Below are 19,512 nucleotides of genomic sequence, written 5' to 3'. Positions count from 1 at the left end.
TCTATAAAGAAGATAGCAATGAACCCTAGTTGTGGAACCGTGGAACCTCTGAGTAGCCCTAGGGTTCTGAAGGGCTCAGTCCCTGAAGCGCTGGCCTGTTTTACCCCAGATGTGATGGCCATATGCCCTGACCAAACTGCAGTACAAAATTAAGCTTATGTGGAGTGACTTCCAGCTCTTATCAGACCCCAAACTCCTAATTGTTTTTAGTCATCAATTATACTTTGCTGTTTTTTGTCTACTGATCTGTATCCAGAGTTTTAGCAAGTAGCATCTTCCTTAAATTATATATGTTGATCAGCAGATATTGGAGGCTTGCTAGTTCTTAGAGCTCATGAAGACAAATGAGAGGTGATGAGGAGTGTCACTCAGGTGCCAAAGGATGCCAAACTCTGGCCTTTAGAATACTTAATTTTTCCATAAATAAGAAGCCACACATCAGTCTCCTCATTGCCTGTTGCCTATAGCAATAGCATTCTCTTTTTACTGAACATCTCAAAATACTTGTGGATTAACATTAGACTCAAGGAAGAGAAAGGAAAGGCATCGTTAGTGCTACTTTGCTGAGGAGGAAATAAGTTATTGTCCTCTCCTTCCGTACCTCTCCATGCATAGAATTAGTTATCTGAACAATTGCTTAAATGTTGCACATAAATATCTCAATGAGAAGGCATATAAGTAATAATAATTATTATTCTATCCTCTGTGCAAGGCATTGTGCTAAGAACATCTCTTACCTTATTTCATCTTCACAATAATCTATAAGAGGCTATTATGATCCTTATTATATTGATGAATAAACTCTGATGTAGGAATGTTAAGTAACTTGCTTGAAGTTACGTAAGTGTTGTGTGGTGGACTCATAATCCAGAGCATCTTCATAGCCAGGTAGAATTACATGATTTATTTCTCTTATCTGATCCATCATGGAGGGATGGAAACCAAAGGAGTGCAACTTATTTTTTATCTAGCACTACTTTTATTTAAGAATTTATTGTGAAAAGGTATTTTTGCCTAGGAGAGTTCATCTTTTACTTCAATTGGTTTCAATTACTTAGATTTCTTGGTGATCCAGCTGCTTTGAGAAACAACATTCTGTAATACTTAGTCCAGAAAGTGTTGAACATGATCAAATAATATCCAGGTTAATCACATTTTGTATCTGATTCTGTCTGTGTCATTATTATAGAGTTAGGAAGGCTGTAAGACAGCAAGACTGCTTTCCAGTTTATCTTCCAAATCCTAAAAATAGTACCTACATCTAGTTAATAATAAGAATAGCTAGCAATTATATAGTGCTTGCCTTATGCCAGGTACTTCTGACTGCAGTTCTAGGCCAGGAATTGCAAAATCTCTGCTAGATCTTATTCATTTTAGGAATATTTCATGGCAAAATGAAAGGTTCTAATCTGGAGTTCTGAGTAACATTATTCCTTGGTGAACATGATAGATTATCTTCTTGAAAGGGAAGAAAGAGCCATTCAAAAAATGTGACTGTGCCAATTTACTCATTGATCTAAAGTTATATGTTCTTTCTCTTCTGTGGAGGGGGTAAAAGGGAAAAGAGATAAATTTAATATCCAAGGGCTTACAACACATGGGAAGGAATAGCCATGCAAAAACTAATTACATATAATGCAATGAGGAATGCAAAACTTTAGGATGATAAAGAATGAAATTATTATATTAAAGATACAAACTATTAATATGCTAAGTGCTTATGTGAGAGAATATAGGAAGATATCATTAATTCTGTCAGGCTAAAATCAAAAACCTCTATACTTTATTCTAAGGATGTTTGTATGTTTAAGTTTTTATCGGTACAGATTATTGTGGCAGAGCCTTATGGTTGTCCTTAAGGGAAACGTTGGTTGGTTTGTGTATGAAGGTGGGGTGGAAGGTGCATGTTCTTGGGATTTTGTTCATTTTTGTTTTGTTTTGCTTTGCTTTACTCAAAAGAGGGCTAAATTAAGCACAATGTAAGATATTTCATCTATAAGCGAGTATTAGTGTGTGCGGCTCATTGTAAGTATTCTGGACTTAGGATTTAGGAAAGCTGAATTTAGGTCTAGATTTTGTCACTAGTTACTTTGGGAGGCCATTTTCCCTCTCTGGATCATCTGTAAGACTTGAAGCTTATAACAAATGATTCATAAGGACCCTTCAAGCTCTTATGTCCTGAGATTATTTGGGGAGAAAGATGAGGGAAAATGAAGCTTTTCTCTAAGAGACATTTTTATTTTGTAAAGCCCTTAGACTTGATTACTCATGTTGAGAATGGAGGTAAAGATGGAGGAGCTGGAGATCAGATTGCTATCTGTGGTAATCTGTGTGGATGAACTGTTCTACCAAGACTTTCCTGGATCTAGTTGCAATAGACTGGCTCACGATGCACCTGAATCATGGCACAACTGGTGAAGCTGTAAAAGAATCCAAATTAACTTTATTTTGCCTAACTCTTAATTCTTTGGAACTGTATGTTACAATTGCAGACAAGGGCTATGGTGTACAAGAGTTTCTGTAAACATGAGGATTTGGAAAACCTGTCTTTTACTATTACTCTTTCTCATCTGAAATGCCTATTTTCACTTGGACTTAAATTTCTTAAAATTTTTTGTTCATTCTTACCCTCTCTATCCTTTCTGGTCTCCCAGCCATCCAACATACATGGTCCAGGGATCATTATGTGTTGCTGCTTCCACTGACATGACTTCGCTTACACAAATTCCCAGAGGGGCAAACATTTGCATGGATATCATGAAATGTTACAGATCACTTTTTCCCATCTTCCCCCGCCCCATGTGGAATTCTCATTGGTTGCAAAGAGTTATAAATACACTTGTTCTTTGTGTCTTTTGTGAGTAAAGAGCCAAAGACACAAAGGAAAGAGCTGTTTCAAAAAAGCTTACCTTTAACATCCCTGGTGTTGGAAATGCTTAGGGGTCAGACTCAAGTGTGGGTGCACATGTGCAGCTCACATTGTGAGGTGAGAGGGGCCTCTTGCTAAGTCTCACATGCCGGTCAGAACTCGTGTTATTTTTTGTGACAGAGGAAGCCTTAAGGTTTTGATCAGCTATTTGTCAGCAAGAGCACAGGAGATGTTAATATCCATCTTAACTTGGGTGCATTGTTATGGCCTGAAAAATGACTGTGCTATGTCTTGACCCTCAGATAGTCATGTATCTCCCATGGTGATGTGAGAAATTAAAAACACAAGGTGTGCACGTGCATGTGGTGTAGGAGTCTATCTAAAACAGGGTGAATTTGGGAAGACTCCCAGCTGTGTGACTCACTGGCTTTAGTCAACCAGTTCACTTATCTGTACAGCCTCTGTATTTCTGAGAACAAAATACTGATGGAGAGAAAGGAAGCCTGATGGGAGGACCCATTCTGTTCCTCATGGATTAAATGTTGATAGAGGAGGAAGGAATCCAAGATCAAGGCAAAGACAATAGAGATGAGAGTTCACAAAGTAAATTCACAGGGGAATTTTATAGTTCTTTTATTATTACAAAAGCAGTACATATGGTAGCAAATTAGAAAATAAAGACAAACATTTTAATAATTAAAATATCATATTCCTAAGCAACAAGAGCCATTACCATTAATTTTTAGTGTATATTATTCCACATCTTTCCCTCTGTGTGTGTGTTTGCTAAATGAGTTCACACTATACTTGCATTTTTTAGTCATTGTATTAGTCCATTTTCATACTGCTATGAAGAAATACCTAAGACTGGGTAATTTATAAAGAAAAAGAGGTGTAATGGACTCACAGTTACACATGGCTGGGGAGGCCTCACAATCATGGCAGAAGGCAGAGGAGGGGCAAAGGCGCGTCTTATATGGTGGCAGGCAAGAGAGCTTGTGCAGGGGAACTGCCCTTTAAAAACCATCAGATCTTGTGACACATATTTACTGTAATGAGAACAGCATGGGAAAAACCCACCCTCATGATTCAATTACCTCCTACTGAGTCCCTCCCACGACATGTGGGGATTGTGGGAGCTACAATTCAAGATGAGATTTGGGTGGGGACACAGCCAAACTGTATCAGTCAATAATCTCCACCTTTCCATTGGGATATTTTCAGTTTTTATCCCATAAAACAACTAGATCAAAATCAAATTTCCCAGTGACCCCAAAATGTCCTTTACAGGATCTAATGCAGAACCCTGTGGCATCTTGTTGTTTCCCTTAAGTCTTAATTTGAACCTAGCACCAACTACAACATAGACTAATTGAAAAGATGAAACCAGTTGTCCTGCAGCCTGTCACACCTTCTGGATGTGCTTGGTTGTTTCCTCATTGTATTGTTTAGCCTCTTCCTGTACCTCCTATGCATTTTCTACATTAGAAGTTTGACTTTTAATTTGAAAGTGTGGAGTGGGAAAAAAAAAGAAAGTCTGGAGTGGGAGACAAGAAGTACTTGAAGATCTTTTAAAGATAAGAAATGATGACTGTCATTAAAAATGATGTGCAAGAATACATCAAGTGCAAAGAAGCAGAGGAGAAAGAACATAGCAAAAGGGACCATAATGGTTGGAGCTGAAAGATATTGATATGCCTATATGAGAGTGATTATTTTAGGGGCCCCAAGAAATAACTGGGAAGCACTAACTGGGAGCTAAGTTCCTGCATGAGCAAATGAAGACTTAGCACCATTACAATTTGGGCATAAATATAAATGTGACCTCAGTTATGTCCACAAGCTGGTAACATTTGGGTTACACCTGGAAATAGGTTCAAGATATGTAACTATGAAGGTAATGCTACACGTGATTAAAACAATCACACTGTAGAGGGATATGTGAAATGAAAACTAAGTTTTCCCTTTCCCTAATCTCCACTGCCCCCTCTCTATGCTGCTAATGATTTCTGCGTCTGATTCTAACAGTTTTAATTGTAATTTTCAAAAATAATTATGCTTCTATTTCTTGTTTTTATCAAATTCAGGCATTATCCTTTGGTCTCTAGGTACAAAATGTGAGGAATTTAGAACTTAAGTGGCTTTTTGTCTTTCCTTCTGTTGAACTCCTACTTTTTATTGTATCAGCATTTATAGTCATTACAAGCTTTTAAAATCATAATTTAGTATTCTGTTCTTTGTCTATAGGTTGAGTATAATAATAAAAAACCTATGTGAAACATTTATAAAAATTATTACCATTAGCCAGGCATGATGGCATGTGCCTGTAGTCCCAGCTACTCGGGAGGCTGAGGTGGGAGGATCACTTGAGCCTGGAAGGTCGAGGCTGCAGTGAGTCATGACCATGCCACTGCACTCCATCCTGGATGACAGGTGAGACTCTGTCTCAAAAAAGAATTAAAATAAGTATTACCTTAATATAATCTCTCTAGAAATAAATATGATTGAACCTATAGAGAAGAAAATATAATCCTTAATTTAAAACATTTTGTCACTCAAAGAAGAATAATACGTGTATCCCTCTCTAAGGGATGACCTGTAAATTTCTTTTTTACCTCTGTAAATCTTTCTGGGTCATTTTACGTAACTGAAGCTTCTTGTATCTCATCTTTTTCTGCTTTCTTGGCTTATTTTTTGATTGTGCTGTGTTACTTCACAAGTAATTTGTTCTTATTGAGTGTATAGTTACTAAACTTACTGAATTCTTATGTGTCTACAAGTGCTGTCTTTTACCCTCACACTTCATTGAAATTTGGCTGAATGTAGAAAACTAAGTTCAAAATTGCTTTCCCTCAGAACTTTGGGTACACTGCTCTGTTGCCTACTGGAGCTCTACGATGCTGAGGTGAGTGTGTAATCAGGCTGAGGTTCCTCAAAATTTGCCAGAGTCAGGAAGACTTATCTCTGGGGTGAAGGTCATCAATGCTAGGTGGCTCTGCCTTTTTTCCTGCGTTGTTATGGGGGTCCAGATTATCTCAAACTTGAGTCCCTTTTTTGACCCACAACTCCCTCATCAGTGGCCCTCCTAGACATATTTCCTACATCCTTTGGAGGGCAAGAGCTGCCTCAGTAGTTATTCTATCTATTGAGAGACAGACTCCCCCCATCCCATATATCCCAAATACAGTTCTTTAACATTTCAGGCTAATTTGTAATTTCTGAACTAGGATTGTTTTGGGGGCGGCGGGGGTGGGGCTTGCAAAGGTCAGCCTTTATCTCTAGAGTTTGGGCTTCTGTCACTTCTGCCACAACTTCTCCACTTACCAGATGCCTTTTCTTTTCTTTGGATGATAATCCTTCAAATTTCCTGATTCATTGATCACTCTCAGTCCCATTTTTCACTGCCATAGTGGTTTGAATTTAAAAATGAATCTTTTAAAAATCATTTCAAAGGAGCCTTAGAGACAGTGGGCATATGTGTGCAGAAATGCAAGACACATTTTTAACAGAACAGTACAAGATAGTATGGATAGACACACACATACAGAAATAATAGGATGATAGTGCAGCTAAACTTAATACCAATGATCACAGGCTTACTTATGTTTACTAATTTTTTTGACTATGTGCATGTTTTACTTTTGTAATTATAAAAAACAACAAGGTGTGGGTGTGTGTTTTAAAGAAATAAATGATGGACTTTATTGTGTGAAGATAGAAAGCAAGGGTGTAAACCTAAACAGGAATGGAAGTTTTTCATCTGGTTCTGTAACTGTCTGCCTCCCTTACCATGCAATGGTTATGTCATGCAATCCAGTGCAAATCATTTATATCACATGCAAAGCACACTAACTTTAGGCTCCTCAGCAAATTAAATCAAGGATATGAAACCTTTACTGAGCACTCACTATGTGCAGTGCTAGGCAATGCAACATAAGGGGGCTGCCGTAGATGGGGGTAGACCTCAGGAGGAGATGGAAGCAAAAGGCTGGCTCTGAGTTAGATCCATCCAACAAGGTCCAGTCTGCTTTGTACTAGAAGGTTCCCAGGAGACTGCGTAAGTTCTGGGCCTCCTTCCAGGTGTTCTAATCTTTGAAACTATAAATGTCATGTTACCCGTTTAATCAGATTCTAAAAGGGCTTCTTGGCAGAAAAATATGGGAACTACTGTGGCAGATCAACTACAAAGACAAGCCAGTTTATTGGTTCAGGCTTCAGAAGAAACACTGGATGAAACTAAAATTTGCTGCTAAGAAAAATGTGATAAATCTAGTATTACTTAAAAGCTTCTAAAGCAATGGCAAATAATGATAACAATAAGTTGCATACCTCTTCCACGTGCACAGTTTCTGCCCTGTGACTTCAAAGAAAGCTCCTCAAGTCCAGGGGGAGACACGCGGCTCTGCTGAGGAGATATTTATGGGGCTGTTATGGCGCCTGGGATGTTCCTATTATACTCACCATTCAAACCTCCAGATTTCCAGGACCACAGCAAACAAAAGACTTGAGGTATTTTAAGAGGGGTTTTGCTTTTTCCTATAACACAAGTGATCAGGTTTGCATTGTTGTCATTAATTTTGAACTCTTGTCATTAAGTCTACTTATGTTATGCTTCATCTATTTTAAAATACAGAGAAACAGACTGGAGAAGTCCTTTAAGCAGCCTTAAGTGGAGTAGAGAGCTGGTAGCTATGTGGCTAATTTAATAAATGTCACTACACAAAGAATATCACAATGGAGTTCAGCAGAATAAATGAAATCTGATAACCTGGTTTGCTGCAGTGAAGGCCATCCCTTCAGTACTGATTTAGATCTGCAAAGTCTGAAGGCATCAAATCATTTGTGAAGCAGTTTAACTTCCTTTACCCCTTTCCACCCACTTATCCTTTGCCCCACCACAACCTTGCAACCATACAAAAGCCAGATGCAGTGCCAGAAGCACCCAACCTTCCTCAATCACTCAGTTCAAGGCTAGCACCTATGAATTTAATGAAATCTTATTACAGAGAAATAAGTGTGGACGCTTCCTTCCCTATGTTCTATGTTTACAGTTTTCTTTCCTCACCCCAAAATGAACTTAATTACAAGAAATGTTTCACCTTCAAAGAGTTATGTAATCGATTTTGTGTACCAGAGGAAAGGGGAAAAAATGAGTAATGCTGGCTTTAAGATATGGTTGTAAAATACGTCTGTATGTGCACACTTTTGTTGACTTCAAATTTTTTCCTTTTATATATAATTTATTCGTTTTTATTTAGTATTTTATTTTATAGCAATCTCAGATATTAAGTCCCTTCCTTCTTTCCTTCCTTCCTTCCTTCCTTCCTTCCTTCCTTCCTTCCTTCCTTCCTTCCTTCCTTCCTTCCCTCCCTCCCTCCTTCCTTCCTTCCTTCTTTGAGTCTCACTCTGTCACCAAGGCTGGAATGCAATGCTGCAATCTCAGCTCACTGCAACTTCTGCCTCCTGGATTCAAGCGATTCTCCTGCCTCAGCCTCCCAAATAGCTGGGACCACAGACATGTGCCACCACGCCCAGCTAATTTTTGTATTTTCGGTAGAGATGGGGTTTCAGCATGTTGGACAGACTGGTCTTGAACTCCTGAGCTCAAGCGATCCACCTGCCTTGGTCTCCCAAAGTGCTGGGATTACAGGTGTGAGCCACCTGCCCGGCCACATTAAGTCATTTCATTCTACAAGTGCTAAAAAAAAAAAAAAAAAAAAAAAAAAGACATTTTATATAAATGTATATTGTTATAACACCAAACAAAATTATCAGTATTTCCTTGGTGTCATCCAAAACACTGAAAATATTTAAATTTCCATGATTATCTTAAAAATATATGTTACAAGTGGTTGTTATAATGTTATTTGGTGGTTTTATCTCTTAAGTATCTGCTAATACTCTTTCTTTCTGTCCCTTTCTTCTTTATGCCATTGACTTGTTGAAAAAAATCAGATCAATTATCCACTAATCCCTCTTGCAGTAGTTTTTAATCAGCCAGATGTAGAATAGGGGCACCTCCCCACATATCTTTTTTTTTTTTTTTTTTTTTCAGGTGAAGTTTAGCTCTTGTCACCCAGGCTGGAGTGCAATGGTGCAATCTCAGCTAACTGCAACCTCCGCCTCCTGGTTCTAGCAATTCTCCTGCCTCAGCCTCCCAAGTAGCTGGGATTACAGGCACATGCCACCATGCCCAGATTCTGAAACAGAATCTTCTTCTCTGTTTATCTAGTTATTTTTGTTTTTGTTTTCTTTGAGACCGGGTCTTGCATCTGGCTCACTGCAACCACCGCCTCCCGGGCTCAAGTGATCCTTCCACCTCAGCCTCCTGAGTAGCTGGGACCACAGGTGCGCACCACCATGCCTGGTTAATTTTTGTATTTTCAGTAGAGATGGGTTTTCACTATGTTGACCAGGCTGGTCTCAAACTCATGACCCCAAGTGATCCACTTGCCTCGGCCTCCCAAAGTGCTGGGATTACAGGTGTCAGCTACTGTGCCCAGTGTGTTTATCTCGTTATTTTTAAACTTTCCTGACTCTTGCTTTTTGTGTTAAGGGTAAGTATGGTAGAATGTTGTACTTATATATGGTTTCAAAAAGTGGGCTTGCCCATTTCACTTTGTAAATACTTTGTTAACAGACTTGACTATAAGTTCCATGAAGACAAGGCCAAGTCTGTCTTATTCACCATGATATTCCTAGGCCTTCACAGGGTCTGGCATAGCTTAATGCTCAAATGTTTATTGAATAAATGACAAATGAATGAGTGCATGTTGTGTTGCACCAAAGTGTGACCACACCTTAAGTTTGAAGAGCTCCTCACTCTTTATGAATCTCTTGTGTATAGTCTTTTACTTGATCATACAACAACCACATAAGACAAATACTGTAATTCCCATTTAACAGACAAGAAAACAAGGTGAGAATCATTACTCAGTTATGTGTTAGGCATGGATAAAAGTGAGTCTAGTTTCCAGGATGTTTTAATCTCATCAACTGTCTTTTTTAAAACTTTTTTTTTTTTTAAGTTCAGGGGTACAAGTGCAGTTTGTTACATAGGTACACTTGTGTCATGAGGGTTTGTTGTACAGATTATTTCATTATCCAGGTATTAAGCTGAGTACCCATTAGTTATTTTTCCTGATCCTCTCCCTCCTCCCACCCTCCACCCTCTGAAAGACCCCAGTGTGTGTTATTCCCCTCCACATGTGTCCATGTGTTCTCCTCATTTACCTCCCACTTATAAGTGAGAACATGCAGTATTTGGTGTTCTGTTCCTGTGTTAGTTTGCTAAGGATAATGGCCTCCAGCTCCATCTATGTCTAACTCTCTACACAACTTCACCTACTCTGATAAGGCAGACATGCATGTTACTTCACAACTTGGAAAGCCTCTTAGCTCATTTGGTCTCTTCAGCAACCATTCAAGGTAGGAGTGACTGTCTCAACTTTGAAGATGAGGAAACTAAGTCTGAGTCAAATGACTAAGATGAAAAGCCTATACTTGACCCCAGATTTTCTCTTTTCATTATTATTGTACTTTAAGTTCTAGGGCACATGTGCACAAAGTGCATGTTTGTTACATATGTGTACATGTGCCATGTTGGTGTGCTGCACCCATTAACTTGTCTTTACATAAGGTATATCTCCTAATGCTATTCCTCCCCCCTCCCCCCACCCCCCAACAGGCCCCGATGTGTGATATTCCCCTTCCTGTGTCCAAGTGTTCTCATTGTTCAATTCCCACTTATGAGTGAGAACATGCGGTGTTTGGTTTTCTGTTCTTGCAATAGTTTGCTGAGAATGATGGTTTCCAGCTTCATCCATGTCCCTACAAAGGACATGAACTCATCCTTTTTTATGGCTGCATAGTATTCCATGGTGTATATGTACCACATTTTCTTAATCCAGTCTATCATGGATGCGCATTTGGATTGGTTCCAAGTCTTTGCTATTGTGAATAGTGCCGTAATAAACATACGTGTGCATGTGTCTTTATAGCAGCATGATTTATAATCCTTTGGCTATATACCCAGTAATGGGATGGCTGGTTGACCCCAGATTTTCTGACTTCAAATGTAGTTTGGTTTCTACTATACAACTGATTATACTGCTGCCTTGTCTGTCCCCTGCCTTATTCCACTGTACAGGCTCAAGTCCTTTCTTTTTCCCACCTCCCCAAGTATATTCATCTCTCTCTGGGTAGCCATGGTGGGTGTTGGTGTGTTCATATATTACATCCTCCTCCCATTTACATCACATCAACCAGTTTCCTATCATTGCCCACTACCCACCTTGAGGCAGAAGCAGAGTTTTCTCCTTCGTATGCCTAATTCTAACCTCTTAAGTAGACAAGGCCCAGCAGATGTTGTTGACTCACTGGGCATTTAAATGGTCAGCATTTTGGATGTCCTTTGCTTCTAATAGAAATCTAAAAATGAATGAACTAGGGAGTTTTGCTATTTGTCAGGCGTAAATTATCATACTTCAAAAGTGAATAGCTGTTTGAAAGTTAGACATTAAATAATTTCTATTTCTAAAGTTAAATTAAAAAAACAGCATTAGCGAATGATTGGAGAAGGAGCCATTGCCTAAATGTAAACAGGATGATGAGAATCTGGCCATTTGGAGAAGACATTCATCACTCTGGGCATATATTTACACACACACACACACACACACACACACACAGACCTTCTGTTTTTCCTTGTGGAGAAAACACTAGCTGTTCACTAGCTATTTAAAACTTACATTTTTTCTTGATTTGTTTTAAAAGATTATTTTTAAAGGGGTTGAATACATGTACTTCCTCAATTTGATCTTGAACTCAGGTCTCAGTGATGTGAGAATATAGGGTTTGGGGCATGCACCCCCATTGCACCTTTGGAAAATTACTTTAAAACATTTGGAAGGCTTGCACTGAAGGGAGGATTGGCGGGTGGGAACAGTTTTATTATGCACGCTCTTTTATGGGTTGTGGCCAGATATTTTCAATGTGCTATTATCCTGGGTTTTATGGAGTTCTTGGACCCTGTGGATATAAACATCTGGGAATAAATGGTTGAATGTGAGCAAAGCTACATGCTATTCTGCCAGGGAAGAAATACATTTGTGCAGCATTTAAAATGTAGTGAATTATCCACAAGGGAAGTAATAATTTAATAAGTATACTAACTACCAATAAGCCAAATAAAAGAGATTTTTAAAAAAGCTCTTCTACTAGCTGTATTCAAATGTTTTATATGTGTTTTATCTACATGCATACGATCAAGTCATACAGATTCTTGTCTTCACAAATTGTCACATCTACCATTGGAGGCTTGGTGAAGGAGACTAATTGGTGAATGAAGGAAAAGATTCTGCCACTTAATTTATTTCACAGGTAAGGCTGAGATAGGACATGAAATTGGATTTCATGGTACTCACTTTAGGAGAGGAGAAAATCAATATGTCTATGATGAATTCCTCTTTTGAAAGTCTTCTTGATTCTATTCTTTCTCAGACTTTAGTGCTATGATTCAATAATAATATTCTTTTAGTACTGATTTATTTTCTTCTTTTAGCCTTACTTTCTCCCTCTCCCCCTTTCTATCTTCTTTCCTTCCTTCTTTTCTTGAACTCTCTGTGAGAAGCTCTGACACAGCTCAGCATGTGGAGGATGAGAACACTGTCTCCCATGTCACTGCTGAGCCCACATACTCTACCACTGTGGATTCCAGCTCTGTTCAGCTAGTCTCATTTCTGTGATAATTCTGATTTGAGTATGGACAGTGATCCCTTTTCAGCTCTGCAGCAATTCAGGCAGAATGATCCCTCTGGCCACTTTATCTGCTGTCCAAGGAACAATACTCTTCATGTTTGCACGTGGCCTGGGAAAGGGTTTCTGAGAGGCCGTGAGGATGGAGCTGGAAGAAAGAGTTACTCCTGTCTTTGGGGGCTGGAGCTCTAACAGGGAGCTATCATATAATAGATCCCAAGATAACAGGAGCTCAGATACTTATGGGAGAATCGAGCCTGGGTTATATCCAGCTTTGATTTTGCCCTTCAAGCTGAAATTGATCCAAGCTGAGGAAAGCAAGGAGTAATAGAGGGAAGAAAAAAGAAGAGGGAGAGAGAAAAAAAGGAGGAGGAGAACACATGTGCATGTTCAAAACCCTAATAGGATTGGGTGAGAGCCATTGAATACCTGGTCCACTGCAGTTGTAAAGTCTGCTTTCACCATCAGGAGTGGGGTTTAGCATCTGGAAGTGATTTCATTCTGTGATTACCTTTGGACTGCAATGCTTGTTGGTTCTTTACTAACAAGCAAGCACAGACCCAGGGCAAGCCTTTCATGCTAACAAGCAAACAAGCCATCAGGCTGCAGATTTCAAAACCAGAGGCAGGAGGCGGATGTGAAGTGGGTCAAAATCCTGTTGCTTCCCAGAGGAAAAAAAGTTGGGAGAGAGAAAAAGAAGTGGCTTTGCCCTCCTAAGCCCTTTTTCAAAGCACATGGAAAGTCAACAATTATTCCATAGATCATATATCTGCCCATGTATTTCAAAACTTTTGGAATGCAACTAACATTGCCTCAGGCAAGTAGTAAGAGACACTCAACTCTGTTTAACTCCACAATATAACATTGGGGAGCAACGTGTCTGTGGGCTATCTTTCCTCTAAAACACTTGGACCCTCCAACCCCAGTAAGAAAATCTGAGACCATATTCCCCTTCTCTGTGCAGATTCCCTCAAACTTGCTACATATGCCCAAGTAACCCTTGGTTATTCACATTCACAGAATATCCCTTCAAAATGTGTGTAATGATTAAAGCAATGAAATGTGAAAGATCAACTTTGCATCTCCCAATCTGTAATGTTTTGTTCCATGCAAACTTTCTCAATAACCTGTTCTATTAATGATTTTGAGAAGCCTTATTTTGATGGAAGCCAATTACCAGCATTAGGCCTCCAAAGACTAATTATAATTTACATACATTGGTGCCATCAAAAACTGTCCATAAGTTTTTAGCATTGACCAGCTTTTAGCAATCCTAAAAGGAAGCAAACCAAGTTTTAAGTGCAGAAGTTTTGAAGGGCAATACATTAGATTAAAGAGTAGCAATGAATAATAATGATAATGATAGGCACCAAGATTTCTTTAGTGCCTAGAATGTGCCAGGCACTCTGCTAGGCCTTTGTATATGTAATCACTGTTATTTAATCCCACCACAAACCCAGTGATATGAATTCTATTATTACCCCTCATTTACAGATGAGACAATGGAGACTTAGGGAAGTTTCTTGCCCAAAGTCCCATAGCTAGGAAAAGGCAGAACCAAAATTGAAACCCACAGGTACCAGGACAATATGGAGAAAATATTCTGGGTTTGTGTTCTAGGCTCACTCTTCTCAATAAGCTACAATGGGACTCAACTTTCCCCAGGATTTGTATATAAGGTGTATGTCCACGGTACATGTGTGCAAGTACATCAGGATTTAACTTTTGGAGGAAGATGGTAGCTATCAGACAATTATGTGTACTCCCAGCTTCTTCAAAGAGATGAGCCAGAGTTATGTTCAGAGTGAGATGACCATTTCATTGCTGCTTGTGCCCCTTGTCGGCACTGAATAGCAAGGCTGGATTAAAACTGCCAATGGTCCTCACCTCCTGGCATTCAAGCTTTGTAGCATCCCTTCCCATTGAATGTGGGATGGACAAAGGGACTTGCTTCTAATTAATATAATAGGGCAAAATCAGTGAGATGTCACTACAGAGATTGGGTTACAAAAAGACACGCTTTCTCATGGCTTTGTTCCGAAGGAAGGCAGCCGCATATTGTGAGCTGCCCTTTGGAGAGGTCCATGTGGCAAGGAGCAATGTCTCCAGTCAACAGCCAGGGAGGATGTGAGGCCTGGCAACAGACAGGAAAGCCAGTTTGGAAGTGGATCTTCCCCAGGTTGAGCATTGAGATGACTGCAGCCTTGTGAGAGATCTTACGTGGGGCATCCAGTTAAGCTGTGCTAGGACTCCTGATAATCAGAAACCTAGGATAGTAACTTTTTTTTGGAAACCACTAAGATTCAGGGTAGTATTTTACACAGCATAGATAACTAATCCACTTCTGTAGTGTGAAGACAAGAGATACTGCTACCCTCTAGGAGGAACCACTAGGATAGCTGACTGAGAACCCTGGTTTAAGAAGTGGGGTAAGTGTTTTCTGGCTGTTTCCTGTCACTAGAATATCAGCATTGCTGGAGCAAGCTCGGGTTGAAGCCTCAAGAGAAGTCCGTTCTATCTTTGCTAATTGTTGGATTTCTCAGCTTGCTTTCACTCTGCCTATTACATTGTGATGAATTATGCCGATTGGCCCAGGGGAAAATGAAAGTGAGTTAAACTAAATTTGTGTCTCTTGAAAAAGGAAGCAGGACTAAGGCAGAGACATTCATTCAACAACTAGTGAGAAGCAAAGCATGCCCTCACCCTGCCCTCACGTATGATGGGAGGACACAGACCATAATCCTGCGAATGTGAGCATCCACAGAGAGGCCTGGCAGCCACATGGCTCTGTATGACACCGGCTCAACTCCAAGCATCAGAGTCTGCCAACCAAAGAATAACTGAGAGAATATAAATCTTTATTCAGTTTCTCAAGGCAATATCCAAATGCAGAATTCATTCTCAATGTATTGCAAACCATCTTAAAAACCTCTCCCAATTTCAGCCACTCTCAAAATCCTCTTTACTACTGGCCGCTGCTCCTAATTCCCTCCCAGTTTGGAGTTCTTTTAAACGTAGCTCCTTATCCCTCTGCCCCCTCCCTGTTTTTCCGGGTCCTCTTCCAATGTATACCCTCTTGCCCAGAAGTCACATACCGGCAGGCATGGGCCACAACCGGCCTGTGGATTGTTTTCTTTGATTTCCACGATCATCAAGAAATTTTGTATAGACTACCAGTTTGGGGGCTTGAGTTGAAAGCCGGTTAGATCTGACCACATGGGGCCTACATCCTTGCCTGGCAACAACTGGCCACACTGAGCTTAGTTCAGCGCTTCCCCTTCTTTTACATAACGGGCCCCAACTCTATGCTGCTTCTCTCACCCATCACATCCCCGCTCTGGAGACCCAGGGAGTCTGGAGAGTGCAGACAGCATTTGCTCTGCGGAGTGTCAGGGCTCTGCTCTGTTTGGAGAAGGAAACTGGGAATGAGCTGATGGGTTTGCTCTGGCAACAAGATGCGGAGCTGGCTTAGGAAAGGAAGACCAAGGTTTATTATGATTGGGCAAAGCCCTTAATTGCCACTTTGGATGGAGCTTAGCTTTTAAATTCATATTCTGTAGCTAAAGAGCCTCTCTTTATACAAAAGTACTGCAGCTAATTAGTGGCTGGCCATCTTGTAAGAAATGGCTATTTGCTTTATTTTTAGTAAAAGCTTCTTGGAATTTTCCTGACTCCTGCCTACTTTCAGTGCCCCTGGCTACCAGAGGATGTTGACAGAAATGAGCAGGGTTGAACTTTGCTCACTGCCAACTGGCCTTTTCCATTGACCTGGGTTTTTTTTTTCCCTTTTGGGGAAAGAGCATGGCTTCTAGCTCTTTCTGGTCTGCTCCGCCTGGAGGCCCAGCTGCTGTGACAGAGCCAGATCCCAGTGATTGGCTCCTTGCCTCCACTCCAGAGAGGGTGAGAACTTCAGAGCTTTTCCTCCCAGAAAACAGATGCCAAGATAGGCATGGAGAGATGCATTTGTCCTTGTGAAGAGGGCCTGGAGGTGTGGAAAAGGCCCTGAGGTTCATGGCTACTCACTAGATGTCTTCCTTTATTTGTCCTCTAGATCCACTCCCACTCTCATCCACCCTGCTCTGGGCCTTAGGGGGCTCCCTATGTGGACCACATCAACTGGCTCCATGGTCCTCTGATTTCCCTTTGGGTTAGGCCAGTGTGGTACACCAGTAGGAGATAGAAGAGGGAGGTGTATTTATTCCCTGGCTCCCATACCATGGGATCTCCGTGGTATGGGAGCCAGGGAATAAATACATACACAGAGACCCTCTGTATATAGATTGCTCCGTATAGGTTCTATAAGCCATGTACTCCTTTTTTTCCCTTCAGGCTTGGGGCAATAATGAAACCCCACTAGTACTAGCCCTTGCATGGTATCCACATACCCTGCTTGCATCTACTAAACTCTCCTCAGAGTATCCTAATTTGAGTGTGCCATCTGTTTCCTGAAAGAATTTTGATGAATACAGCTATGCTACCCCAACCAGATCTTTAAGAACAAGGTGGCATCTCCTTGGGAGCAAGAAATGAATCAGCTAAAATAGGGGCCTGAAGTGCTGTGTGTAGAGAAGATGCATACTTCCTCATCTCTACCTCTTGTCTAAGCTCTACCTCCCACCTCCAAAAGGGAGAGGCAAATAATGGTGGAGCTATGCTCACTTATTTAGCAAGACTGACAATAATCTGCTAAATGGCTAACGGATCCCACTCATCTCCAAGTCTTTATATCTATTGGAGAAATGAACCACTGAATTCTTATGGGTACATGTCATATCAGCTCAAACTCGCAAGTCAGTGACTCTGAGGAAGGGTAAAAGAGCACCACCCCACAGAATCAGCAGCTGGGCACAGAGAAACCAGTAAGGGTTTTGGAGTGTTCTGGTCCTGAGCATTGGTTTCCTTTTCTGTAAAATAGGGAAATAGTATCTTCCTTGATGGGTGGCTGTAAAGATTAAATGAGATAATATATATCAATAATATGGCACATAGAATCCCTCAACCAATAGTCGTTATCATCATCATCATTATTAATATTTAATCAGCCTTGATAAACAATGTCCTAAAAAGTCAAATGAAATGTGTGGTTAGGCAAGAAAGAGGTGAAATTGGAGTTGAGATTGTTATTTCATTTTATTTATAACCAAGCCTTGTTCTATGACGGATTTAAAGCAACTAACAAAAATATGTACAAATTAAAGGGTAAAAATAAATAGAAGGAGCTTTTGAGAAGAAAATGGGTAGAAAATGGAAGAAATGAATTAATAACAAGAAATGCATATCCAAAGATATTGGTAGTTGCTAGGGGTGAGTCACAAATTTTTCTTTAAATTTTTTTTGATAATTCAAAGTAAAGAGAAATCTACACTGAGCTTCAAGATTCCCACTCCCCACTAGCTACAACCACAAATTGGGTCATGAGGAGAAGCACTTCTTTTCCTACACCCAAGAGACCTCATGCAGAGGAAGCACAGTCAAGAAGTGGATGGTTTCTCAACCACAGCCCTCATAAATTCAACAACGAGTCTCTCATAAAATCCTTCAATGTCAGCCAAAGCACGGATCTACACTTCTACAAAATATTGGAGACTCATGTGATCTGGTATAATCCTAAGGTAAAATTAAAAAATATCTAAAGGAATATCTGCCTGTTCTTTGAAGTCAGCCTCTATAAATATGTCTTGAAACTGGCTTTTGATAAGCACTGAAGAACAGAAAGTTGAAAATGGTAATTTCTGGCAAGCATCTGAGCAGTGAATATTTTTAATTAGTAATTAAGGGGAGAGAATCACTGGACTAAGAGTAGATTTAAGATCTGAAAGTTAAGGAGTCTAAGCAAACTCTGCCGCTGCAGGGAGGTGGATGAGGGACAAACTATAGGTGGGATTGAAAGAGATAAGAAACAGTCCTGGGGCCTCTGACACACTGAGGAACACGTCATTGAGAACCAAAGTTCTAAGCCATCGCATGAGACCATCATGATTTTAGCCTGGAAAATTTTCAGTGCAGATGTTAGCAATCACCCACCATAGGCACTGAAAAAAATAACTCAATAAAATACACATAGCATTTCTAATTTTAAGCAGTGTAGATTCTGGTCAAACACTTCAAGATGAATTAGTTTCAAATCGTATTCTCAGATAGTGAAATGATTTGACCAGTGGCAGGGAATTGTTGGATATCAGCCACATGAAACACGGAGCACATCTGCCAAGGATGATGAATTTGGGTTAGAGTAGTTGATCTTTCCTTCTGGCAACATTTAAATAGCAGGGTCAATTTTTTTTTTGTTGAGGCCACTTTAGTAATGCCAGAAAAATCTCTGGAAGGAGCTGTACTCAGTCATATTGAGAAAGGCTCAGCCCAACAGGGCTACCTGGAGGGGTGAGGAGACCCCAACAGAGAAGCAGAATTGGAAAGGAAAGCTGTCAGACAGCTTTAACTAGAGGAGACATCACCTAAGTCTCTAAAAAATCAATAAACCCCATGCAAGATAAGGAATTGGCATTTGGAATCTATCACACTCAGAGGGTACTGATGTCCTATTGTAACTCTACCAGTTGTAGTGAATGCTGTTGTGCCCTGCCTAGACTCTCTGAAGGCACTCATTCGCCAGCTCACAGTTGAGCCCTTCCCCAGGAATTGCTCTTGGCAGACGGTGATGTCCTCTCCTTGGAGGCCACTTGAACCCAACTGCCTTTATAAGCAGTGTCTGGTCCCCACGGCATACTTGAAAGGCCATTCCAGCTTCAGAGCTCCCCTGGGAGTGGCTGCGACCTCTGTGGCAACTGCACTACAGTTCACCACCTCCTACTGCCCAGACCTGCTTCTCTCCCTCCCTTACGGTGTGTTCCTGAGAACACGCCTCACAAAACTTCACTGTGCCAAAA

General features: G+C 40.4%; 1 long non-coding RNA gene across 2 annotated transcripts in view; it reads right to left on the bottom strand.

Moving 5' to 3' along the window:
* Nucleotides 1-3,485: 3,485 nt before the first annotated feature.
* The window catches only part of LOC135971963 (uncharacterized), a 107,223-nt gene continuing 91,196 nt past the window's right edge, over nucleotides 3,486-19,512 (bottom strand). Inside the window, exons 4-6 of one of the 2 annotated variants that reach the window (XR_010588443.2) lie at nucleotides 7,199-7,274; nucleotides 5,168-5,310; nucleotides 3,486-3,918 (exon numbers count right to left, since the gene is read on the bottom strand). This is a non-coding gene — a long non-coding RNA (uncharacterized lncRNA). Of the gene's footprint in view, nucleotides 5,311-7,198; nucleotides 7,275-19,512 lie in introns of both variants that reach the window. The other variant, XR_012415738.1, reaches the window with a different exon arrangement.

This window comes from Macaca fascicularis, chromosome 7 (genome assembly GCF_037993035.2).
Source record: "Macaca fascicularis isolate 582-1 chromosome 7, T2T-MFA8v1.1".
NCBI lineage: Eukaryota > Metazoa > Chordata > Mammalia > Primates > Cercopithecidae > Macaca > Macaca fascicularis.
Note: the sequence above shows the minus strand (reverse complement) of the source record. Positions and strands in the feature narration are given on the sequence as shown.